Raw genomic sequence first — 21,713 nt, forward strand, 5'->3', positions numbered from 1 at the left:
GTCTAAGCCTTTTCTCATGTTCAAATTCTTTGTCACTGAGAGTCAGTGAAACTTTGGATGGGTAGAGATATTAGTGCCTGAAAAATAAATTTGACTTTTGATAACACTTGAAACTGCCCAAACCTAACTTTAGTTTTAAAAACTCCGTGGCGTAGTATAGAGTTTATGGTTTTTATTGTCTTTTATTGCGTTGCTTACTCTCTGACAGGCAGATTTCAGGGTCCTTGATAGCTTTTTGTCTTATTCTTGTACAATAGTTTTTTTTGTATAAATCTAATATAAAATTCAACCACATGTGATGCTATCAATAAAACTAACTCAACTGAAGTAATAATAGGATGATTAGACACCAGTGCGTGTTTAAATTGTTCTTTGTGTGGGTTTGCAGTCTTGAGTATATCTTATTTTTATAAAATTGGAATCATAATATACAACTTTCAAAGCCATTTTTCCTTAGTCACTTAAATAACATAGGGAAGTGAAAATCATAACCAGTGATGGCAAAGCTGTGTTGGGTCTGACTGCTCTGCTTTTGAGTTTCATCTTGGGGTCACTGTTTTTAAGATATCCCTTGTGTTACAGCTCCTTCTCCTTTTCCACTCACCCCATCTTCTGGCTGTCTAAAATATTATCTGTGTATGATTCCATGGGAAATGAGAATGGGGGGAGGAGAGCACAGGATATAATGCTTTAGAGGCTTTGATGAATGTGCAGTATGTTATTAGAGATTGCCATGTAGAAGGAGGCAGCTAATAGTCTTTTGTGAAATGGATCAAATTCAGTTCAAACTCTTTGATTTACAAATACATTCCTTTTTTAATTGTTCCTGTTGGAGGTAATCACTCTTTGTTTATTGTGGTTTCAATCATGTGCTAAGCAATTTGCTTTAGACTTTATGTGTGACTTTTCTTTTGCCCAGAAATTCATTTAATAAAAATCTTTCTAAGCAGATTAATTATGGTAGGATTGTTATGTTTTTCTCTTAATTCTTGGGATGATTTTTCCAAATTTAAAAAATTCGCTTGCAGGGCTGGCCTGTAGGCGTAGTGGTTAAGTTCACATGCTCCGCTTTGGCAGCCTGGGGTTCGCAGGTTCTGATCCCCGGTGTGGACTGACTTACACGCTGCTTATCAAGCCATGCTGTGGCAGGCGTCCCGTATTAAACAGAGGAAGGTGGGCACAAATGTTAGCTTAGGGCCAGTCTTCCTCAGCAAAAAAGAGGAGGATTGGCAACAGATGTTAGCTCAGGGCTAATATTCCTCACAAAAAAAGAAATTCACTTGTAACTTCTGTTTCTTAAAGATACCAGGTACATTTTCTTGAATTTGTTACTAGCCACTAGGTTCGAGATTAGATTATGTTGCTGCTTTAAATTATAAGCAAATTTTCGTTTTGTTGGTATCTTTTCCTAAGGAAAGGGCCCATAATCCATTAGCTTTTCAAAGAGATCTATAAACCAAATAAATTTACTTCTAGAGACTGCAGGGTAGTAATTTTGAAGATCAATCAAAATACACTATTGTACTGTTTATAGGATTTTTGCATCTTAAAGAAAAATCCTCTTAATTATGTGTAGGTGGTAGATTTTAGATGTCTCCTGAGTCAGCGATGTCTGTTTCTATACTGAAAGCCTATTCTAAAATTAATACTTCATTTATTTTAGGTAAAATGTTCTGAAATATAGATTCTAAAAGCAAAGCTTTTTGTTTGGAGACAAAACCAAAGCCTATAGACATTTATTTCATCACAAGAAGTAAAGCAAGTAGGTTTAGTTTATGCAGTACACAAAGTAATTGATAGTTTTATGCTAATTTTATAACATGATTGATCACATGCTCTTGAGTTTTTTCAATGGCAAAATATCAACCTTTATTGACCACTTTCTGGAAGTGGTGCTAAAATTATTGGTATAACCAGGCTCTCCTAAACATTTTTAAAATAAAAATCTGTTGAGTTCTTCCTTACCAGTGTGATTTATTTGTGCTGTAATTCAGTTTCTACTGTTTTATTTTCAAATATGTATGTACCTATTCCTACTACGCATATAGATATTATAACATTTTATCAGCATATATGTCTTAAGAACTGTATGTTCAAGGCACTGTTCTTAGTTCTGTGGTATGACAGCAAGATAAATAAATCAGTCCCTGGTTTTGAGAAGTCTGATGGGGGAGGGGCATAAGAGAATAAGGCACTACACACTTGTTCTAAGGGAGGCTCATATTTCTCTCTTCATATAATGGGGTGAATAATCAAGGGAGGAAGCTGATTTGGGCTGAACCTTGAAAGAAGAGGTAGGCTAGGTTTGTGGGCAGAGAACCATAGTAGAAGGACATTTCTGGCAGAAGAATGAGCAATATCGTGGCAGCCAAAGAGTGCAGAGAACAGAGAGGCAGGGTGATGTGCTGTGATGCGAGTGGAGGATGTTGAGCAAGTGCGATTACAAGGCAGTTGTAAAAGATACACATGATTTTGTTTTTTGGACAACTTGAATTACGTTAGTACAAACAGTTTTAATATACATTCTGTCAGATTATCTTAAATATGCCTTAGATTTTTGTAATTCTTTTGTAGAATAATTATATCTTTTAAAATTCAGATATTCATTTTATAAGCTGAAAACTTGTGTGGTATGCTTTATAAATGCACTGCACAGTGGCCAGGGCATAGGTAAATGAGTTGACTAGGAAAACATCTAATACAGAAACCAAAATATGGCCCTGCATATATGCTTTTTAAGAAATTCCTTGGTTTTTCAGATTGTATCCTGTGTGCAAATGGACATACCTGTTGACAAACCATTTTCCACAGATTTATTTATTCTTTAGATCCTAGAGGCACATATTTAACCACTTTAATATTTATTAAATCACTATTGTCACCTTTTCCCTTAAGGAGCTATAGTCTAATAGGAAAAGCTAAATGAATGAATGAAGAAAACAAAAGTAGAGAAAACATAATTAGAGAAAATTGAGATTAGAGACATCTGCGAGTGATGAAAGAAAGACTCACTGACCACAGAAGAGAAGAGAACCAGAGAGAGGAGAAAAAAGAAAGACTAGCAACTGGAATGATTTAATGTAGTATTTTCCAGAGGTAGATGCGTGTGAGTTAGTGTTGTGTATGTACACACCCCAGTAGTGAAAACAAGTATCCAGTGGGATACAGTGCTCTATTAGTCTATTTATGTTCATTTTAGATTAAAAAAATTAAACATTATTAATATATAATATAGGGTTCAAATTTGCACCCTCATTTGGCCCTGATGTCAGAGTCCTGTATAACATGGTACATAATGGTATTCAGAAGAGTGGGAGTTCCACAAAGCCGCAGTGGCACTCCTATCCACTTGTCCATTTCTGGGAATTGCCGTGTATTTAAGCTTATTACCGTTAAGTTTACTTGTGTTTGATTATGTAGATTTATGGATTACATAATCTAGTTTTAACCAAACCCCACAAAACAGACTCATAACTTCAAGATTTCTGCAAGGAAATAGAATATAAGAAACATGAATAAGAAGAGGAAATAACAAAATGGTGGAGCTGATACTTCAGCTACTAGAATGAGCTTTTCACCTGCCATGATCTTATAATTTTAGAAGATGGCTAAAAAAATTAGAGATTATCCAGCAAGATAGTTGACATATAGGCATACGTTCGTTATTGTTACTGGTGAGCCTTGCTCTAAGAGTAAATTGTACCTTGAGATATTAGTTAATAGTGATATAAAACCATCATGATTAAGAAGACATATAAAAGTCAAGGATTTAGAATGTTGCAAACAAGATTGTAGCACTGTAAATAATTAAATTATTTTTCTTTGTTTTTTACTTTGGTTTTATGTGTTTTAAAATCTACATAATTCAGTAGCAAATGTTAATTATTTGTAAATAAATAGAGTGAAAGTATGCCAGAACTTTGTTAAGGGTGCTCTGGCCAATTTTTGGATAACAAATAGCCCTATGTAGCTTATAGCTCAAAAATTCCTGAGGACTTTATAGTAAAATAATTGATGTTCGTAACAAATGATCCTGAGGTGAACAGAACCTAGCAGTCATCTAGTTGTTCTTTGGACTCAGTCACGATGTCTATAGAATGTTTCCCCAATAGGTGATAGAAAGGATCCGCCAACCAGCTTACAAGTGACTTGTGCCAAAAAGCTTTGGGACTCAGTCCCGTGTCTTGAAGCACCAGAGGCTAGTGGGATATTGTTTGTTGATGTAACCATCTATAATTTCAGTGTGTGGCACATTTAATAAATGTCTCCTTATAACTTAACTACCTGAAAGTTATATCGTAGCACTAAGCTGTTTAGTATGGCCGTGGAATTGGCCATCAGTGCCAATCAGAGTTCCAGTCAATTAAAGGTAATAAAATCAGAGGGGAGCAAACTTGAAGGGATTAAATTCTTTCTGCAGTTATTCAGTGTATTTGCTTAGTTACCTTTTCAGTGTTCACTGACTTAATTCACTTGTTTGGTGTGTGAGGTGAAGCTCCTCCCTTCCTTTCTGTGTCATCAGTGTGTACTGTCACAGAAGATTGTGCTCTGTTCTAGCACGTGGTGGAACCTGCACTGGTCATGGTTCTACCTGAGGGTCACCCCTCTGACAGAGTGTGTGAAAAACAACCTGTGTATTTACACAAAAGTTTCATGGAAAATAGTGTGCTGTGACTTTGCAATGGAGAAGACTGGGTAAACTGTAAAATGTAAACTCTGGAGGTTAAAGTTTAATAAGTTTTGGGGCCAGCCCGGTGGCGCAAGCGGTTAAGTGCGTGTGCTCCGCTGCGGCAGCCGGGGGTTCGCCGGTTCGGATCCCGGGCGTGCACCGACAAACCGCTTGTCAAGCCATACTGTGGTGGCGTCCCAGATAAAGTAGAGGAAGATGGGCACGGATGGTTGCCCAGGGCCAGTCTTCCTCAGCAAAAAGAGGAGGATTGGCAGATGTTAGCTCAGGGCTAATCTTCCTCACACACACAAAAAAAGTTTAATAAGTTTTGATTGAAATTGTTTCAAAACCAGTCATGTATTTCTCTTTATTATTAAACAGAATATATAGAATATAAATTTATACCATTGTTTATGGCTCATGATCATAGATTGTGAACATACTATTCTGGGCCTTATTGCAGTGATATTTGCACTGAGTTGAGTTGAATACGGTGCGTACACCTTATGTGCAAATTCATCTCTTCGAGTCTCATTTTGCTCTTTGTGTCAACCTTTTAGGAATGTTGTAAAGATTCAGTGCCTGCCACATATTGTACACTCAAGTTGCTGCTGTTGTTTATGATAACAGTTACTTAGGGGGAGAAAGATGTTCGCTGGTGGGGACCTTAAAGACAAATGAAAAGCATTTCATACATGTAAAATTTGGTATGGGAAATCTTTTAAACTGAACTTGTTTTAGGGCACACTGAATATTTTACTTTCCTTTTTCTCAGCATCAGCAACTTGTGATTGGTGGTACCGGATACTCAGTTGCACATCCCTACATCAATGCACTGCCAATGGTAAGAATTCCTCCCACTCCGAATCTCAGAGTGTTTTAATTGTTCTTTTTATATTCTCTTATTTTTAAGAAACCATTAAGACTTTTGAAAGTTTATCATAATTTGACAAAATACATGTGTTCCCAAGGTGTAAAGAAATTCAAAAAAAAATGTAATTTAAGATACTTAAAATTTTTGATTATTTAGTCAAAAAAAGGCAAACTCTTACTTGGAAGATTTCCATTTAGATTTTATAACCTTTTGGCTATGGCTATCAGGATGAAAAGTATTATTATATAGTGATGGTCTTGTATTTTAAAAAGTTGACTGTATTTTGTGAATAGAATTTTCTTGTTAAACTTCAGTTATAGCAGCATTAATAGCTTTTGTGTTTTTGTCCATCATCTTACTAAAATAGTCTGTTTTTGCATATTGCATTTATCCTAATATTTATAGTTAATGGGCATTGAAAATGGCTAAAATTCTGCCTGTTTTTAGTTAGTGAATAGTTTTCAGGAGAGCCATTCTTACCTATTTAAACAGAGAAGCCTTTCTCTGTGGAGTAAATCTGTCAACTGTGTTCTGCAGTGGAAAGACCACTGCACTCTGTAGAGTTGGCGTTTGCTCTTTCCTGAATATGTCTTGGATTACTTTTGACAAGTACTCTTGTAAAATTAGATGATAGAACTGGACTAAATTTCTAAAGTCTATTCTAATTGTAGGCTAAGTGATCTCGTCACTGTCAAGAAGGATCATTCTGATTCTAATTTACAAAAAGTAGTTCCTTACCTAAATGGTATTGCTATGTATTTTGGGTATCAATAAATAGCAGAGAATGAATTTTTACTTTTTGGGTTTTTTTTAAATTAATGACTTAACAAAAATACCTTTTATTTCAAAATATTTTCTATAGTGCATTATCAAAAACCTTAATTATTTTTACTTCATCAAATTTTTATTTTAAACATTAAATCAGGTAGCTATAGAAACAGATGAAGGTTTATAGTATTTGGTGGGAAATGATAGACACATCAGTCTGAGATAAAAAATACTGCAAATTAACTAGACCCGGGATAAGTGGATAAATTATCTGTGAAAATATTCCTAGGAAATGATTTATTTTAAAGATGGACTTGCCAGTATGTTGATAAGGGGAAGATTTACTCTAACTCTCTTCTAAATTCTTATTGGGGAAGAAAAATGACCTCACCATCGCCCCCACCCCCCACCCCTCCCTTTTCCCTCTCTTTTGTCCTTCTCGGTGTCTCTCTCAGCAGTTAATGGAGAATGTTGGGGGAAAATAGGAATTTTTTTCTGGGCTTTACCTAGCACAGAGGATGACATGATTCTTCATTAATTGATGAAATACTTGCTGGGTTCTGTAGGGTGCTTGGGTGATTCATTAACCGTCCTTAGATCTCCTATTTCCTCTGGAGCGCTACAGAGTTTCTCATGTGAGAAGCAGCTCCATGGTAAATTAGCTTCGGCATTTGGAGTATCTGCCCTTGGCTTTTCGTTTGAAGTTTTGAAACCCGTTAGTTTTCTTGGTTGTTGGAGTCTTACCTGTTTGTGGCGTCTCCCCTGAGAGTCAGCTGCAGAGGCCTGTTGGGCGTCTGAGTTGCAAGTGCTGTCTACTGGCTCTCTCTTCTAAGTGCCTGTCCTCAGTGAATGTGTAGGTGCCACCCACGCAGATTGTCTGTTGTTTTGTTTTGTTTGTGGAACAGCTCGTAGACTGTACGGTAAATCAGATTCTCTCAAATGCATTTGCCAATTTTGTTGAAAATCCCTGAAATCATTTTTAAGTCATGATCACAGACATTTATGTTCATTTATGGTTGTTAGTTATATATATGTGTTAGTGTTGGAAATGAAGAAGGCCAAGATTACAACCAACTTGCTTGTAGTCTAGCAGAGGATGCTGAAGCCATTTCTACATGTTTGCATGATGCGCTAGTAAATTTATAGGTATTGGTTCAAACTGGTGGTTTTGCCATGAACCTGAGAAATGCCATAGCATTCCTAGTTAAACCTGTGCTATGTAGTATCTCATATTTTTTTCTCTGAAAATGCCATAAAGGAATGCTTTGTGGGAATGTATACAGTTACCTCTACCACACCCACCCATCCTCAACTTTGTTCTTGGTATAATAACCATGAGGGATTCATAATATTCTTTTTTGCCTCACCCTTCACTTGCCTAGGTACAACTTATTTTAACTCTAATTGCATCTTAAATCATTGTGATTTACAGCTACTTTCCTAAATAAATGTTTCCTAGTACTTTCTGTAATTGTCTCATTGCATTAATAGACCCCATTAGCCAACAGGTGTATATTATTATTTTAAATTTCTATTGTGAAAAATTTCAAACATACACTTAAGTAGAGAGACTAGCATAATGAATGCTCACCCAGGCTGCAACAGTCACCAGTCGTGTTTCATCTTTACCTGCCTTGTTCCCATGTCTCATCCCACCCCCAACCCTTGATTATTTTGGAGCCGATACATGTATCACTTGATTTCATTCATAAATATTTCAGTATGTATCTATAAAAGATATGGACTATTTAAAAATATATACCACAATACCATTATCACACTTTAAAAATTGACAGTCGTTTTTTTATTTGAAAATATACTTTAAAAAATTGTAGTAAAAAACACATAAAATTTACCCTCTTAACCATTTTTAAGTGTACAGTTAGTATACCTAAGGGTAGCCTTAACTATATTCACATTGTTGTACAACAGATCTCTAGAACTTTTTCAGCTTGCAAAACTGAAGCCCATTGAACAAAAACCTCCCGTTTCTCCCTCTCCCCATCTGCTGACAACCACCGTTATACTTTTTGTTTCTGAGTTTGACTACTTTAGATGCCTTATATAAGTGGTATCATACAGTAGTTGTCTTTTGTGCCTGGCTTATTTAACTTAGCGTAATGTCCTCTAGGTTCATCCATGTTGTAGCATGTGACAGAATTTCCTTCTTTTTAAAGGCTGAATAATATTTTCTGTATTCATCTGTCAATGGACGTTTGGCTTGCTTCCACCTTTGGCTGTTATGAATAATGCTGTGATGAACGTGGGTGTGCAAATATCTCCTCAAGATCAATTCTTTTGGATATGTACCCAGAAGTGACCTTGCTGGATCACATGGTAATTCTAGTTTTAATTTTTGAGGAACCTCCGTACTGTTAGCCAAAGTGGCTGCACCATTTTATATTCCCAACCAAAGTGCACAAGGGTTTTTTGATTTCTCTGTGTTTTTAGCAACACTTGTTATTTTCTGTGTTTTTGGTTGTTTTTTTTTTTTTTTACATAGTGGGCATCCTAATGGATGTGAGGTGATGATGATAATTTCTTAATATCGTCAAATATCCATTTAGTTTGTTTTCCTCATCTGCTCATAAATAATGTTTTTACAGAATCACAATTCAGGGCCGGCCCTGTGGCTTGGTGGTTAAGTGCGCGCACTGCGATGCTGGTGGCCCGGGTTCGGATCCCGGGTGCGCATCGAGGCACCACTTCTCCGTTCATCCTGAGGCCGAGTCCCGCATACAGCAACTAGAAGGATGTGCAGCTACGACATACAACTATCCACTGGGGCTTTGGGGGGAAAAAATAAAATAAATAAAATCTTTAAAAAAAAAAAAAAAAAGAATCACAATTCATACATTACATTTGGTTGCTATGTACATCTTATGCTTCTACCTCTTTATTTATTATATTTTTTCCCTTTTAATTTATTTGTCCTGTAAGGTTTCCTCATTCTGTATTTTGTTAATTTCATCCCTGTAGTAACATACCTCTCTCTCCTTTGTATTTTTTTGTAAACTGGTAGTTATATCTAAAAGCTTAATCTTATGCCCGTTTTGTGTTTCTTTTGCTTTGTTTTGAGGGGGTTAGGGTGGCAGAATATTTCATAAGATGGTGCTAAGAACTTCCATGAAGAGGTGTGTAATATTTAGGTGTTTCTGTTTGTGATATTAGGGGACCAATGATGATCATTGCCTAGATCCTTTATTTCCATAAGAGTGTACAGAATGTTGATATCCTAATTATATCAAGCCTTTATTTATTATCTGTAATATTTCTATAAAGAGAAATTTTCTTCATCAGGCATTTGGCACAGTTTGCACCAGAAAGGCATACTGAATACTTGATTCTTTCCTTTATTTACCGCTTTTCACAAGTACTGAGTTGTTTCCTAGAGTCCTGGAAAAGTGGACCAATGAGAATTTTTTTTTTTTTTCCAGTGTCATTGTGAGCTTGTGGATTTAAATATTTGATATGTTTGTTGCATTGTAGTTTTTATTCTTATGGATGCTCAAATTATCTTGGCCAGAGGAGCCTAAGTTGACTTCTGAGTCTTCTTGACACAACTATAGTAGTCTTTGATAGCTTCCTTGCTTTCTGACGTAACAAGATGTTCCTAAGCTCTTCTTGTACATGTTCGTCCTTAGTCCTCAAATCAGCTGTCTCCAAGAAGTCATGGTTCCTTTTAGTGAAAAGTAGTATTTAGAGCCACAATCTAAGTGCTAAGGGTATTTATTGTTTCTGGGTGGGGGAAGCAATGTATGTCTATGATATTTCTGATACAAATTTATTATTTTATTTTTTTAAATTTAAGTTCTTTGATTTCAATATTTGCATCTTTTCTTATGCTAAAACATCTCTTTTCTTAATGGTATTTACATAAACTTGTTCCCTTTATATATTTATATTATATAATATTATATATATTATTTAATATATAAATATATAAAAATATAAAATATAGAACACAGTATATGAATGAAATATGTAAGGTAAATATGTAAATATAAAATAAATTTAAAATTGTTATACATAATATAATTTTTATATCTATATATATTTATAAATATATATACCAGTATGATTATGTACCACCAGTATGATTATTGACAACTGCTTTTTTTGTTCCATGTCCCCCTGGGTTTACATTCAAAGTATTATGTTTTAAAGTGCTTGAAGTAAATCCACTTGTCTGATTTTCCCACCAACTTGATATATAGTTGGGTCCATTTGTTTCATTTTATTTTTAGTGTTTAAATTTTTTGATTTAGTTTTGTTTTATATACATAAAATTTATATTACTTCAAAATGAGGTACATTCTTACTTTCTTCCTCTCCTTATAGATAACTAGGTTTAACTTGGTTGCTATTTTTAAAGATATAAGCAAACCTATGTATATACTTACCATACTGGAGATCACCTATAGCAGTGTATAGAGTTAGTCCTCATCCTTTTAACAGCTGCGTGGTAGTCCATTACATGCATGTACCATAGCTGGTTCAAGAGGGAGAGTTTTAGGTGGTTCAAGAGGAGAGTTTTAGTTTTACATAAATGTGCATGTAATATTGAAGCAGTTCATCAAATTCCCTTTTGTAGGCATCATGCCGTCTTATATTCCTTACAGCAATGTATGAGGGTGCCTGTTTTCCCACTTGCAAACAGTGTATAGTTAGAACTTTTTGGAGATATATATATTTAATCTAAGTGAGAAATGGTATCTCACTATGGTTCTAATTTGCATCTTTTCATATGTTTTAGAACTATTTGTATGTCTTTTTCTTTGAACTGTTCCAAAGATAGATTTTTATGTTCAAGAAAATCTATCAACTTTGTTGACCAATCCTTCAGTCCTGTTTTCTCCTGTTCTGATTCTGTAGTCATCCCACAACTTCTAAAAATTAGTTTGGTTTAACAACAAGATTTCCCTGCTAAGAAAAGAACTATGCTGACCAGTTGTCTTAGGTTAGATTTTCATGGAATCAGACCGTTGATTGTAACCATTTTATTTGAAAGGTGAGCCCAGAACGTTCCCGTGGCAGGGAGTGGAGAAGTAAGAAAAGGAGGATAAGGAGGCCAGGTTACTGCTGTGGGCCATTGGGGCTCAAATCACGTGGGGACCTCTGGGAGACAGTATAGAACATGCCTCTGAATTGTTCTGCTCAAGGGGCAAGAAAGGTGGGGTAATTTGTCTACCAACTCCCATTCCTTACTGGTGGAGTTATGCTTTGGGAAGAGCAGGGCATCATCAGCACCTCCTCCCTGACCTAACCTGTGGCCAGAGATGGCCCTCAGGTGTTTGCAATAAAAAGGTGCCTAGCTTCTAAGGAAAGTTGAGTGATGAGGGGATGTGGGCTGGGCACTGGCAGCCTCTGTTGCATCAGTGAATATTCCCAGTCTACTGGCAGTTAGGTTTCTCAGAGTAAATTGGTAAATCATTCTTCTCATTCATAAATTGCTCTGGTGCATTTCGTTAACATCTCTTCTCCCAGAACTTGGTTATCCTAAGAGAACTGATATAAGTAAGTTATGGCTTGCTAGACTGAGGATCAGACCGGAAAGAGTTGTGACCCTACCGAGAGGTAGCTCCCGAGAAGTGGTGTGGTGCATGTTGAGGAGCCAGTGAGCTGTACCCACTCACTCTCCACTTCTTAAGCATAATATCTGTAAATTCTGTTCACTGTAGGAAAGTTCATTGTCATCATTTATTATCTATCTTTCACAATCACATGATTTTTGGGTGGTATTATTAAATGTGAAGAATGAATGGCATTGCCATATAGACAGCGTTGTTTCTTTTGATTGAGAATTTATGCCTCTGGAGAACTAATTTTTAAATCAATAGTAAAAGGGTTACATTGAAAAACTTTTAGTCTTCAGAAGTTTTTTTTCCTTAATGACTGGACCTAAAAACAGCTACAGGCCGAATTTCTTCCAGAGGAGTCTATGCCTTTGCATGTATCTGAGCAAGTGTCTTTTTGAAAATGTATGGTTTATCTTTTATTAAAAACAAAACAGACAATAAACTCAAAAAAGCAGAGCACATACACATTGGAGTTGTATTTAACTGATCCCCTGTATCTTTACCATTGGGTGATTGTTATGTGATGTGAAGCTGATAAAAGAACCTGAGAGATTGTAGTATCATTTGAAAGGCAGACAAAGTTTGGCTTCTTACATGGGTTTAATCCTTAAATTACATGTAATAGTAGAACTTGTTAGGCTGAGTTCGTATTGTTATTTAAAAGTTGATCTTCATGCTTCAAATAATTTTGGTGGCTTTTCTACAGGTTCTTAGTCTAGGTCCCCTGTGCAGTCAGAAATAAAAAGTAGCTCTCTTCTTATCTCAAAGAACCCGGAATAGAGTGAGAGCAAGAACTTATACCCACATAGAGAAATAGATGTTTAGTGAAATAATGTTAAAACAAAAGATTTCCTATCACTGATTATTTTCTGGCTTAATTTTTAAGTTTTTCCAACTTTTCAAACTGTCCATGCTGTGTTAAATTCAGTCTTATTAGGTTCTGACACATTTAAGGTTGTGCTACATGATCTAATATTAGCAATATAGCCATAAAGTTTGAAACTATAGGCCATTATATATTTTGTGTGTGTATTAAAGCCATTTGGAGTCTCTTTATGTTTTTTCCACTTTTCCTTCCTTTCATCAATCCATCCATCTTTCCAAGGGATAATATTGCATATTTTTTTGTTATTTATTTTTTTATTTTTTTCTCCAAAGAGAAATTAACATAACATACTAAAGTTTGGTATATAAAAGACAGGAATTTTTAGTTTTAACAGGTACTGTTTGCTTCTTCACATTCTGTCCTTTTTAAGCCAGTTAATTTCAGTCATATTATTTGATTTTTTTCCCCTGGTTCATTGAAACAGAGATCCTTCACAATGCCTATTTTCTCTGCTTCCCTGTAATTACTATCTTCTCCTGTAGGGAGGATCTTTAAAAAAAAATGCTAACGGGCCGGCCCCGTGGCTTAGCGGTTAAGTGTGCGCGCTCTGCTACTGGCGGCCCGGGTTTGGATCCCGGGTGCGCACCGGCACTGCTTCTCCGGCCATGCTGAGGCCATGTCCCACATAGAGCAACTAGAAGGATGTGCAGCTATGACGTACAACTATCTGCTGGGGCTTTGGGGGAAAAATTAAAAAAAAAAAAAAAACGCTAACATTCTTATTTCACTATCTTCTATATATATAAAGGACCGTCTGATTTGACATTCATTTCCAATCAAATGTTTAATGGGATCATTTTAAGTTCATTATAATCTGATACTTAAAAAATGACTTAGGGCATAAGGGTTTATGATTTAGAACAGATTACATAGAAATATTTTAAATGTATAGGAGATAGCAAAAGACATTTTGATTAATTTATAAATTTTTTGATAAATAAAAATCAGACCAAAAATGGAAGGATGAGTGAATGTTCTGTGATAGAGAGTAGATATCTTATTTAAATGTCTCTGTAACTCTGTGAGGTTAATCTCTCTGTTTTGTAGATGAGGAAACTATTGTTCCTGTTTATAATCACCTAGGTAATAAGTTGTAGAGTCTGAACTCTGAACCGAGTGTGGTTTCCACAGTTCCGTCCTCTCTTCTGAGAATGTGTCTGCACTAGTGTTCCAGTATGGAGAAGATAGGAACTGTGGGGCGTGATGGACCTGGAATGGTCCTTAGGTTCTCACAAAGATCAGTTATTGCCCTTTATTTTGCAAGAGGAACAATTAAGGAATAAAATTGTTGTAGAGTCTATTTAGAAAAAAAGAAATTATACATTTAAAAAATATCTAGAGGTATTTGCAAATTTACTTAAACCTTTTGTTATTTCATTCACAGGAGGGAGTTGATATTTTGGCTAAAATTTCAGAAACTGCATAAGTCACAAGGAAGCATCTGATTTGAATAGCGTGGATTGATGAAGCACATTTTGTGTTTCTTTCATCAATCTTTTAAATCATTTAATTGAGAAATGTATTTTGTTTCATAATGCCTTTTTATATGTTCCTTACATGGTACTTCCTCCCCCGCAATTGTGGATAGGATAGAATAAACAGTGGCTTTCACAAAAATAAATACTTGATGTATATTCATTTAGTTTGAAAGGATACATAAGCCATTTATCTACCTTTTTTTTTTCTTTTCAAAATAGGCTTTCTCTCATCTCTCCCCCTGCCATGTAACAGGGCAGACGTCATTACCACCACCAACATAGAATTTGTGTGTGTGTGTGTGTGTGTATGGCAGATTATTCAGTGTGACACCTTGGCCCTTGTTTCCCATTGCTGCCCCCTCCCCTTGCCCTTCTGCCCCCACATCTGGACCTGCACTGTATAGTGTGCTAGCCACTAGTGATATATAGCTATTGAGCACTTGAAATATGACTAGTCATAATTGAGATGTACTGTAAATATAAAATGCGTGTGGGATTTTGAAGACAATTTAAAAAAATAAAATCTTGATTTTTAAAATACTGATTACAAGAAACGATAATATATGGATATGTTGGGTTAAATAAAATATATTAGAATCAGCTGTAACCTGTTTATTTTTAAATTTTTCGTGTAGCTACTAGAAAATTTAAAATTACGTATGTGGTTTACATTGTGGCTTGCATTTATATCTGTTGACAGTGTTGTTCTAGACCTTGCTAGGCACAGCTGCCTGACCTATAGATTCTCTTTATCTGCCAGAAACAAGTAATTAGAGCAGTGAAGAACTTGGCTAATGCTAAGATCTGAGTAAACTGGAATGACCCTGAGAGGGTTCCTAAAATTAGATCTTGGGACTACATTACAAAGCTAAGTGAGTTGTCATTACTCATTGAGTAGGTCCTCATTTTACAAATGAGGAAGAAAGGCTTAGAGAAGTGATGCCATGCCACATACTTTGTCATAGTTACAGAACCAAGACTTGAACCACATCTCCTCATTTGCAGTCCAGCATTCTTTTAACTTCAATGTCATACAAATTATAAAGAATCGGAATAGTCTCCAAAGGTGAATCTTGAGAGCTTTCACAGGACCTCAGGAGGAGACAGAGTAATAAGGATTAAAGCATCTTGGTTAGATCTCTGTTAAGAGTTAAAGATGCAACCTGTCAGGAAATTTTTCTTTTATTAAAATTAGACTGTTTTTTCGTCTACTCGTGTTCTCTTATTGGGGAAGACCAATTATTCAGTGTTTGCTCTGCTTTGTCTACACTTGTTATTTTGTCAAATCATTTTTTCCCACAGATTTTTCAGTTACAGAGTTTCCATTTGGTTCTTTTTATACTTTGTCCTGAGAACTTCTCTCTCTCTTGTCATTTCAAGTGCATACCTTAACCCTGTGGAGGATGGATAAAATAGCTACCTTAACATCTTTGTTTGACAATTCTCACATCAGGATCATCTCAAGATTGGCATCTGTTATTGTCTTTTTCTTTAGAATCGATCAGATTTTCCTGATTCTTTGTATGTTGAGTAAGTTTGGATCGTATCCTTTCACAAGAATGTTGATTTGTTTGTTTGTTTTTTAATTAAAGCAGGTGATCGTCATGGTTAGGTTCAGACTGCAGGTTCTCACAGTCTGTGCTGTGGGCAGTGGTTCCAATGTTGCTGTGGTGCTTTGGGTCTCCTCCTCGTATGCACCACTTGGGTTAGTGTGGCTCCTGAACAGGCTTATATCCGCAGTTCTCAAAACCTTTGCTACTTTGGGTATGTTCTGCATACACGCCTTGGGATGAATTTGGGACTTGTGTTGGTTCATATACAGAATTACAGGATCCCCTCCTCCATCTCTCATACTCTCCAGTTCTCGGAGGTCTCTTTTCCTAGTGTAGTTTGGCTCTTTTGATTGAAAGGGAATGGCTCAATCAAGCTCCTGAGAGGAAAAAAAAACCACAAGGAAGTATGTCAATTACAGTTTTTAACAAGTGCAGAAGGAAAGTAGAGAGTTACAATTCAAAAACTGAAGTAGTGTCTCCTATTGGACAAATCATGCCCTACCATCTTTGGACACCACATGAAAAGACATTATGAGGACACTGTAGAGCAAACAGAAACAAGCGGAAACTGGACTGGAAAGGTTTCTTAAAAGAAGGGAATGGCCTCAGGCGAGTTGCCCCATCTTAATGGCCTTTTGCCTGAGGGCGTGCTTGTTTGCAGTTTTCCTGGTTTGAGGAATCAGAGATTGGACCTCAGGACTACCACAGCAGCTATAGAGTAATGGAGGCCAGCCGGAGGAAGAGGGCAGAAATCCCGGAGGAGAAAGAATCACAGAGGTGGAGTACCAAATTCTCTGTATAAACTGTGCCAAATATGTGGCTGACCCCTAAACTGGAAACAGTTCAGGTGTCTGTCAGCAAGAGACTAAACAAACTGTGCTGTGTTTGTACAACAGAATGCTACTGAACAATCGAAAGGAACAGACTATTGTACCTGTAGCCACTTGGATTAATCTCTGAAACATTATGCTGAGTGAATGTATCCTTGCATAAAACAGGACAGAATGTATGATTCCATTTATATGATGTCCTAAAAACAGGCAAACCTCATCTATTATGTGTTAGAGTTGGGGAGGCAGAACTAATTAATGTTGTAAAAACAGTGGTTGGCAGGGCTTAGAAATGGATGCATGGGTGTTGGGGACAGGGATTAAGTGGGAAAGAGTGTGTGGGTGTTTTCTTAGGGCGATGATAGTATCTTGTATCCTGTTAGAGATTTGGGTTCCTTGAATGGTACGCCTAATATTAATCCATTGTATTTTGTGTAGATTTTATCTGTAAAAGAAAAACTGGATTAAATACTTTATTACAGCTGTTGATAGGCAATTGAAATATATATAGGGAAAGTATACCAATATCTGCAACTTCTTTTGAAGTGCTTCAGAAATTAAGATCAATTGATAGATACATGTGGTAAAACAAATACAAGGAAATGTTAATTTTAAAGTCTTGGTGGTGGCTCTGTGAATATTCTCTGTACAGTTTCAGTTTTTCTGTATGTTTGAACATTTTTATGATAAAACATTATAAAAATATTAGTAGGTAGTATTTCTCTAACCCGGTTACCTGTTGCTAATATGTTGTTTTTAGTGGCTTTCATCAAAATTGGTATTCTTTCTTTAAATTTGAAAATAGTTTATCAGTGACATTTTTCTGCCTGTGCACTGAGCTCTGAACTGTTTAGGATGCACAAAGATATAGAAATATAAATAAACAATAAAAGTGAGAAGACAAAACATAGCCAGACAATAATTTGATTACTTCAAAGTGATATAGCAAAGACTCATTAAGATCATTTATAATACATAAATTCTGAGGGAATGGATACGTAATTAGAGTATGCTCAGAGTCAAGTATGATTAATGGGAGATGGAACCCCTGGGGTAGCTTATTTTGAACAAGTTTTTGAAAATGCTGTTAGAGGAAATTACTAGATTCTCTTTCCATTCTTTTAATTGACCAATTGTCATTTATGAAGTATGGCTTAGGACACATTTTTTAGTGATTAGAATTTGTTTTAAAAATATATATATTTTAGGAATATGGTAACAGTGTGTTGTGGGGTTAAAAAGCAGATGATCATGGGGCTGGCCCAGTGGCGCAAGTGGTTAAGTGTGTGTGCTCTGAGGCGGCCCAGGGTTTGCCGGTTCGGATCCCGGGCGCGCACCGACGCACCGCTTGTCAAGCCATGCTGTGGCTCCCGGGCGCGCACCGACGCACCGCTTGTCAAGCCATGCTGTGGCTCCCGGGCGCGCACCGACGCACCGCTTGTCAAGCCATGCTGTGGCGGCGTCCCATATAAAGTGGAGGAAGATAGGCACGGATGTTAGCCCAGAGCCAGTCTCCCTCAGGGAAAAGAGGAGGATTGGCAGATGTTAGCTCAGGGCTGATCTTCCTCACAAAAAAAAAAAAAAGCAGATGATCATTGTTCCAGAATTTTGTGATTCTTTCATAAAATTTTGAGAGACAAGTATAGTGCTATTAAAATATATTGGTATAATATCTAATATTAAGTAAGTATAACATTTATAAAATACTAATTCATTTTTTATCCTCAGTTAATTTACTCTTAGGAAATCTATTCTGACAGCCTGGATTTTTAAAATGTATATATCAGAATAAATTATAAATGGGTGAGGATGAAAAGAAAGTAAAATATTAATATTAAAATATAAATTGTAATTATGAGATGTGAGTTTTAGCCATTAATTTGATCATCTCAGTTTCTTATTTTTGGCAATTTTTTTCTTCCCCAATCCTGAAATGAGAACTTCCAACAAAACTAAGCAGTTATTAAATATATTTTAGAAAATAAAACGTTACATGAAATTACTTGGTGTGTTAAGGGCTTGATATTTTTCTGATGACCAAAAATAGTCAGCTTTGGACTTATTTTCGGTGTCTTCTTTTTATTTCTCCAATTGTATTACAATAATAAAAAGAATGACCATTTCTAGGTATTAGAACTTTCTCAAAGCAAATGTGCTATGTTGTGCCCAGCTCTAGCCATTTATATTGTTCCAAAAATCTGTATTATTGATATCTAAATGAAGTATTTTGGTCTTTGAGAAAATTGTACTGTATGCTGACTTAAGTGGTGGAAAGAATTACAAGTGTGTTTATGCTAAAGAGAGATTTAGTGAGGAACAATCCAGTGTGTTTCATACGACATACCAACTAGTTATTGAATAATGGCAGATTCTCCTTTAACTGCGGATCTTGATACCAACACCTTCCTAGAGGACAGTCTTTTACCCAGGGCAGTAGTTTAATCATTCCTGAATTTTCACATGAGCTGGTTTACATCTGTAAAATATTTGCTAGAAACAATACTGCTTATAGTAGTAGTATTTTTATTAGTAAATAAGCTTAATGTTTAAGTCTCTCTGAAAAAGTCATGGGAGAGGTAAGGTAGAGGGAGAAAATTGCTGAAAACAGCTTATACTCAAAATAAAGCCCTAAAGAATGTTTTGCATATCCATCCTGATTTCTGTTGTTTGCCATTAAGTGTAAGGCAATTCAATTTTAATCAATTCATTAAGATTGTAAGTTAAAATATCCAGATTAAAATGGAAAATATATTCAATGTAAAGGAAAATTTTGTTTCAGAAAATTTTCTATCTCTGAGACACATGGATATCACAGCCATTTTTAAGACTAGCCAAGAGCAAATATCCTTACCATCCAGACTGCTTTATTTTTGCCTTTGTTTCTACCAACCAGAAAGAAATTTTATTAGTGATACTGAATAACATATTAGTACTATGGCACCAAGGTGAAATGTTCAAATGAATAATTAATGGAGTTGTGTGTATGCCAAGTTATTTTATAATCACTTTAGATAATTTGCATAAAACAAGCTTTAAAAAGCAAGTTCTCTTCATTGAATGTTTCATTCATTATATCTTTACATCCTTTAAAAGATGTAGGGCCGGCCCCGTGGCTTGGTGGTTAAGTGAGCGCGCTCCACTGCTGGCGACCCGGGTTCGGATCCCGGGCGGGCACCGACGTGCTGCTTCTCCGGCCATGCTGAGGCCGCGTCCCACATGCAGCAACTAGAAGGATGTGCAGCTATGACACACAACTATCTACTGGGGCTTTGGGGGGAAAAATAAATAAATAAAATCTTTAAAAAAAAAAATAAATAAATAAAAGATGTAGATTACATCTTTTAAAAGAGTAGATTTTTGATAGATTCTTGATTGTAGAGATATGTTTATTGGTTCTCATATCCTTGGAGTTTTAAGTTTGCCAGGTAAGAACCATAGCATCAACATAAGCAAAAAAATAAATACAAAGTAGGATATCAGCTGATCTATGAACTCAAAACTTATGATTCAATTTATTGGACCCTAGAGGATTAGCTAGGACCAGGCAATTAATTATATTTAGGAAATTACAGTCAGAAAACCACCAATTTTTTGAGGCACCAGAGCCTTTCTATTATTTGTTACTGATATAAGCTTGATTTCTTTCAGTATAGAAAACTTAAACACAAAGACACTCTTCTTTTTTTATGTTGCTGTGTGTCAACTGTGGGAAAAAGTCATTTATTTCAATTAGCCTTATTGTCAGAAGGAGAAGCCAGGTTCTATTTTGAGAACTAACCAGAGCAAAATTTATTATGCGTAAGGAAAATATACTCATTAACAAGGATATCACAGGCATAGTTATTATTTTATTGCATATTAAAATTAAATAATGGTTTAATTTACAATAATCATTTTTCTTGTCATTTTACTCGTTGTACAGTTACTTCATAGGGGACAGTTAGGAGGCACTTTATCACTTGAAGTAATTACTAGCCCAAAGGTGTTCCTGTACTATTTTCTAGATTTACTTGGGCAGTCTGGCTGGCCAAAGGTGAATAGGTTTTTTCAGGTCACAATTTGGTCACTCATTAATAGTTTAGCTTAGATGATAATGCAGCTAAGGCTGGTATATCGTAAAAACTTTGTGGCAGTTACAAGTTATAAAGTATAATTGCTTTTTGCAGTTCAAAATTTTATGAAAATTGTTTTCATCCCTGTTCCTGCCTGCTGTTTCCATTGTTAATAGTTAAACCTCACTGTTAACAAAAATCCTACATTCTGTTGCTTCTTCCTAAATTCATCTGTAGAATCCCTCAGTGTTAAAGCGAGAGGAGCCCTTTCAGGTGATCTAATTCAGCACCCTCATTTTACAGATGAAAAAACTGAGGCCTTGGACTAGAACAGAGGTCTCCTGACTCAGTCCAGGACTCTGTCTGTTACATCATGCTGCCTGATATTTGCTTATGGAACTCAGCAACATCACCTACAGGGTGAGCTTTTTTGTTAATGCACACACCAAGTGATTTGCTACTCTCATCAACTCCTGCTCATCATTCCTGTGTAGCTTTCGTTTTCCGTTTTTACCCATACCTATTTTAAGCCGTGATACAGCCCAATTACTCGTGACTTTTTAATTTTGCTGCAGCTTCTTGGCATTTGACCATTATTTTTAAGACTTAAACTCTTAAGTCAGAAGGTTTCTTATCAGTAACCCCTGTAGCCTTACCAGGCACTATAGCAACAGCAGATTAAAATTTATAACAGGGATGATTTGTAAAGTCTTAAATTTAGATTTAAAAAATGAATTACAAGTAACTAAGTAGAAGAGTGTGGATATGAGATCTAAGAGCAGATATGATACCAGTTATGAGAGCAGTTTTTTGTGAAATAATAAAATGCCAAGAAATCTTAGACAACAGTGTGATATTATTATAATAAAAATGGCTTATCCTGTGAACTCATAGATTTAAATACATTTGTGTTTCAGATTATTGAGTTATTTTCTATATTGATGCTCAAATTGTCCCATTTTTGGCTAGTGATAGCCTCTTCAAGTTGGTCCCTGTGTCCTTTAGACAAGACCCTGATACTTTG

The 21,713-nt window shown here is 35.9% G+C and overlaps 1 protein-coding gene across 5 annotated transcripts in view; it reads left to right on the plus strand.

Annotated features, from left to right (window-relative positions):
* TBL1XR1 (TBL1X/Y related 1) overlaps nt 1-21,713 on the plus strand; it is a 181,052-nt gene that overhangs the window by 81,298 nt on the left and 78,041 nt on the right. For 3 of the 5 annotated variants that reach the window (XM_087439996.1, XM_087439992.1, XM_087439997.1), the window contains exon 2: nt 5,445-5,513. The exons of 1 other annotated variant lie outside the window; for it this stretch is intronic. The gene's annotated coding sequence lies outside the window, so the exon portion shown is untranslated. Of the gene's footprint in view, nt 1-5,444; nt 5,514-8,488; nt 8,649-21,713 lie in introns of those variants that run through there. One more of the 5 variants, XM_087439995.1, reaches the window with a different exon arrangement.

The sequence above is a fragment of the Ceratotherium simum genome, chromosome 15 (assembly GCF_057802395.1).
Source record: "Ceratotherium simum simum isolate JZ-2026a chromosome 15, ASM5780239v1, whole genome shotgun sequence".
NCBI lineage: Eukaryota > Metazoa > Chordata > Mammalia > Perissodactyla > Rhinocerotidae > Ceratotherium > Ceratotherium simum.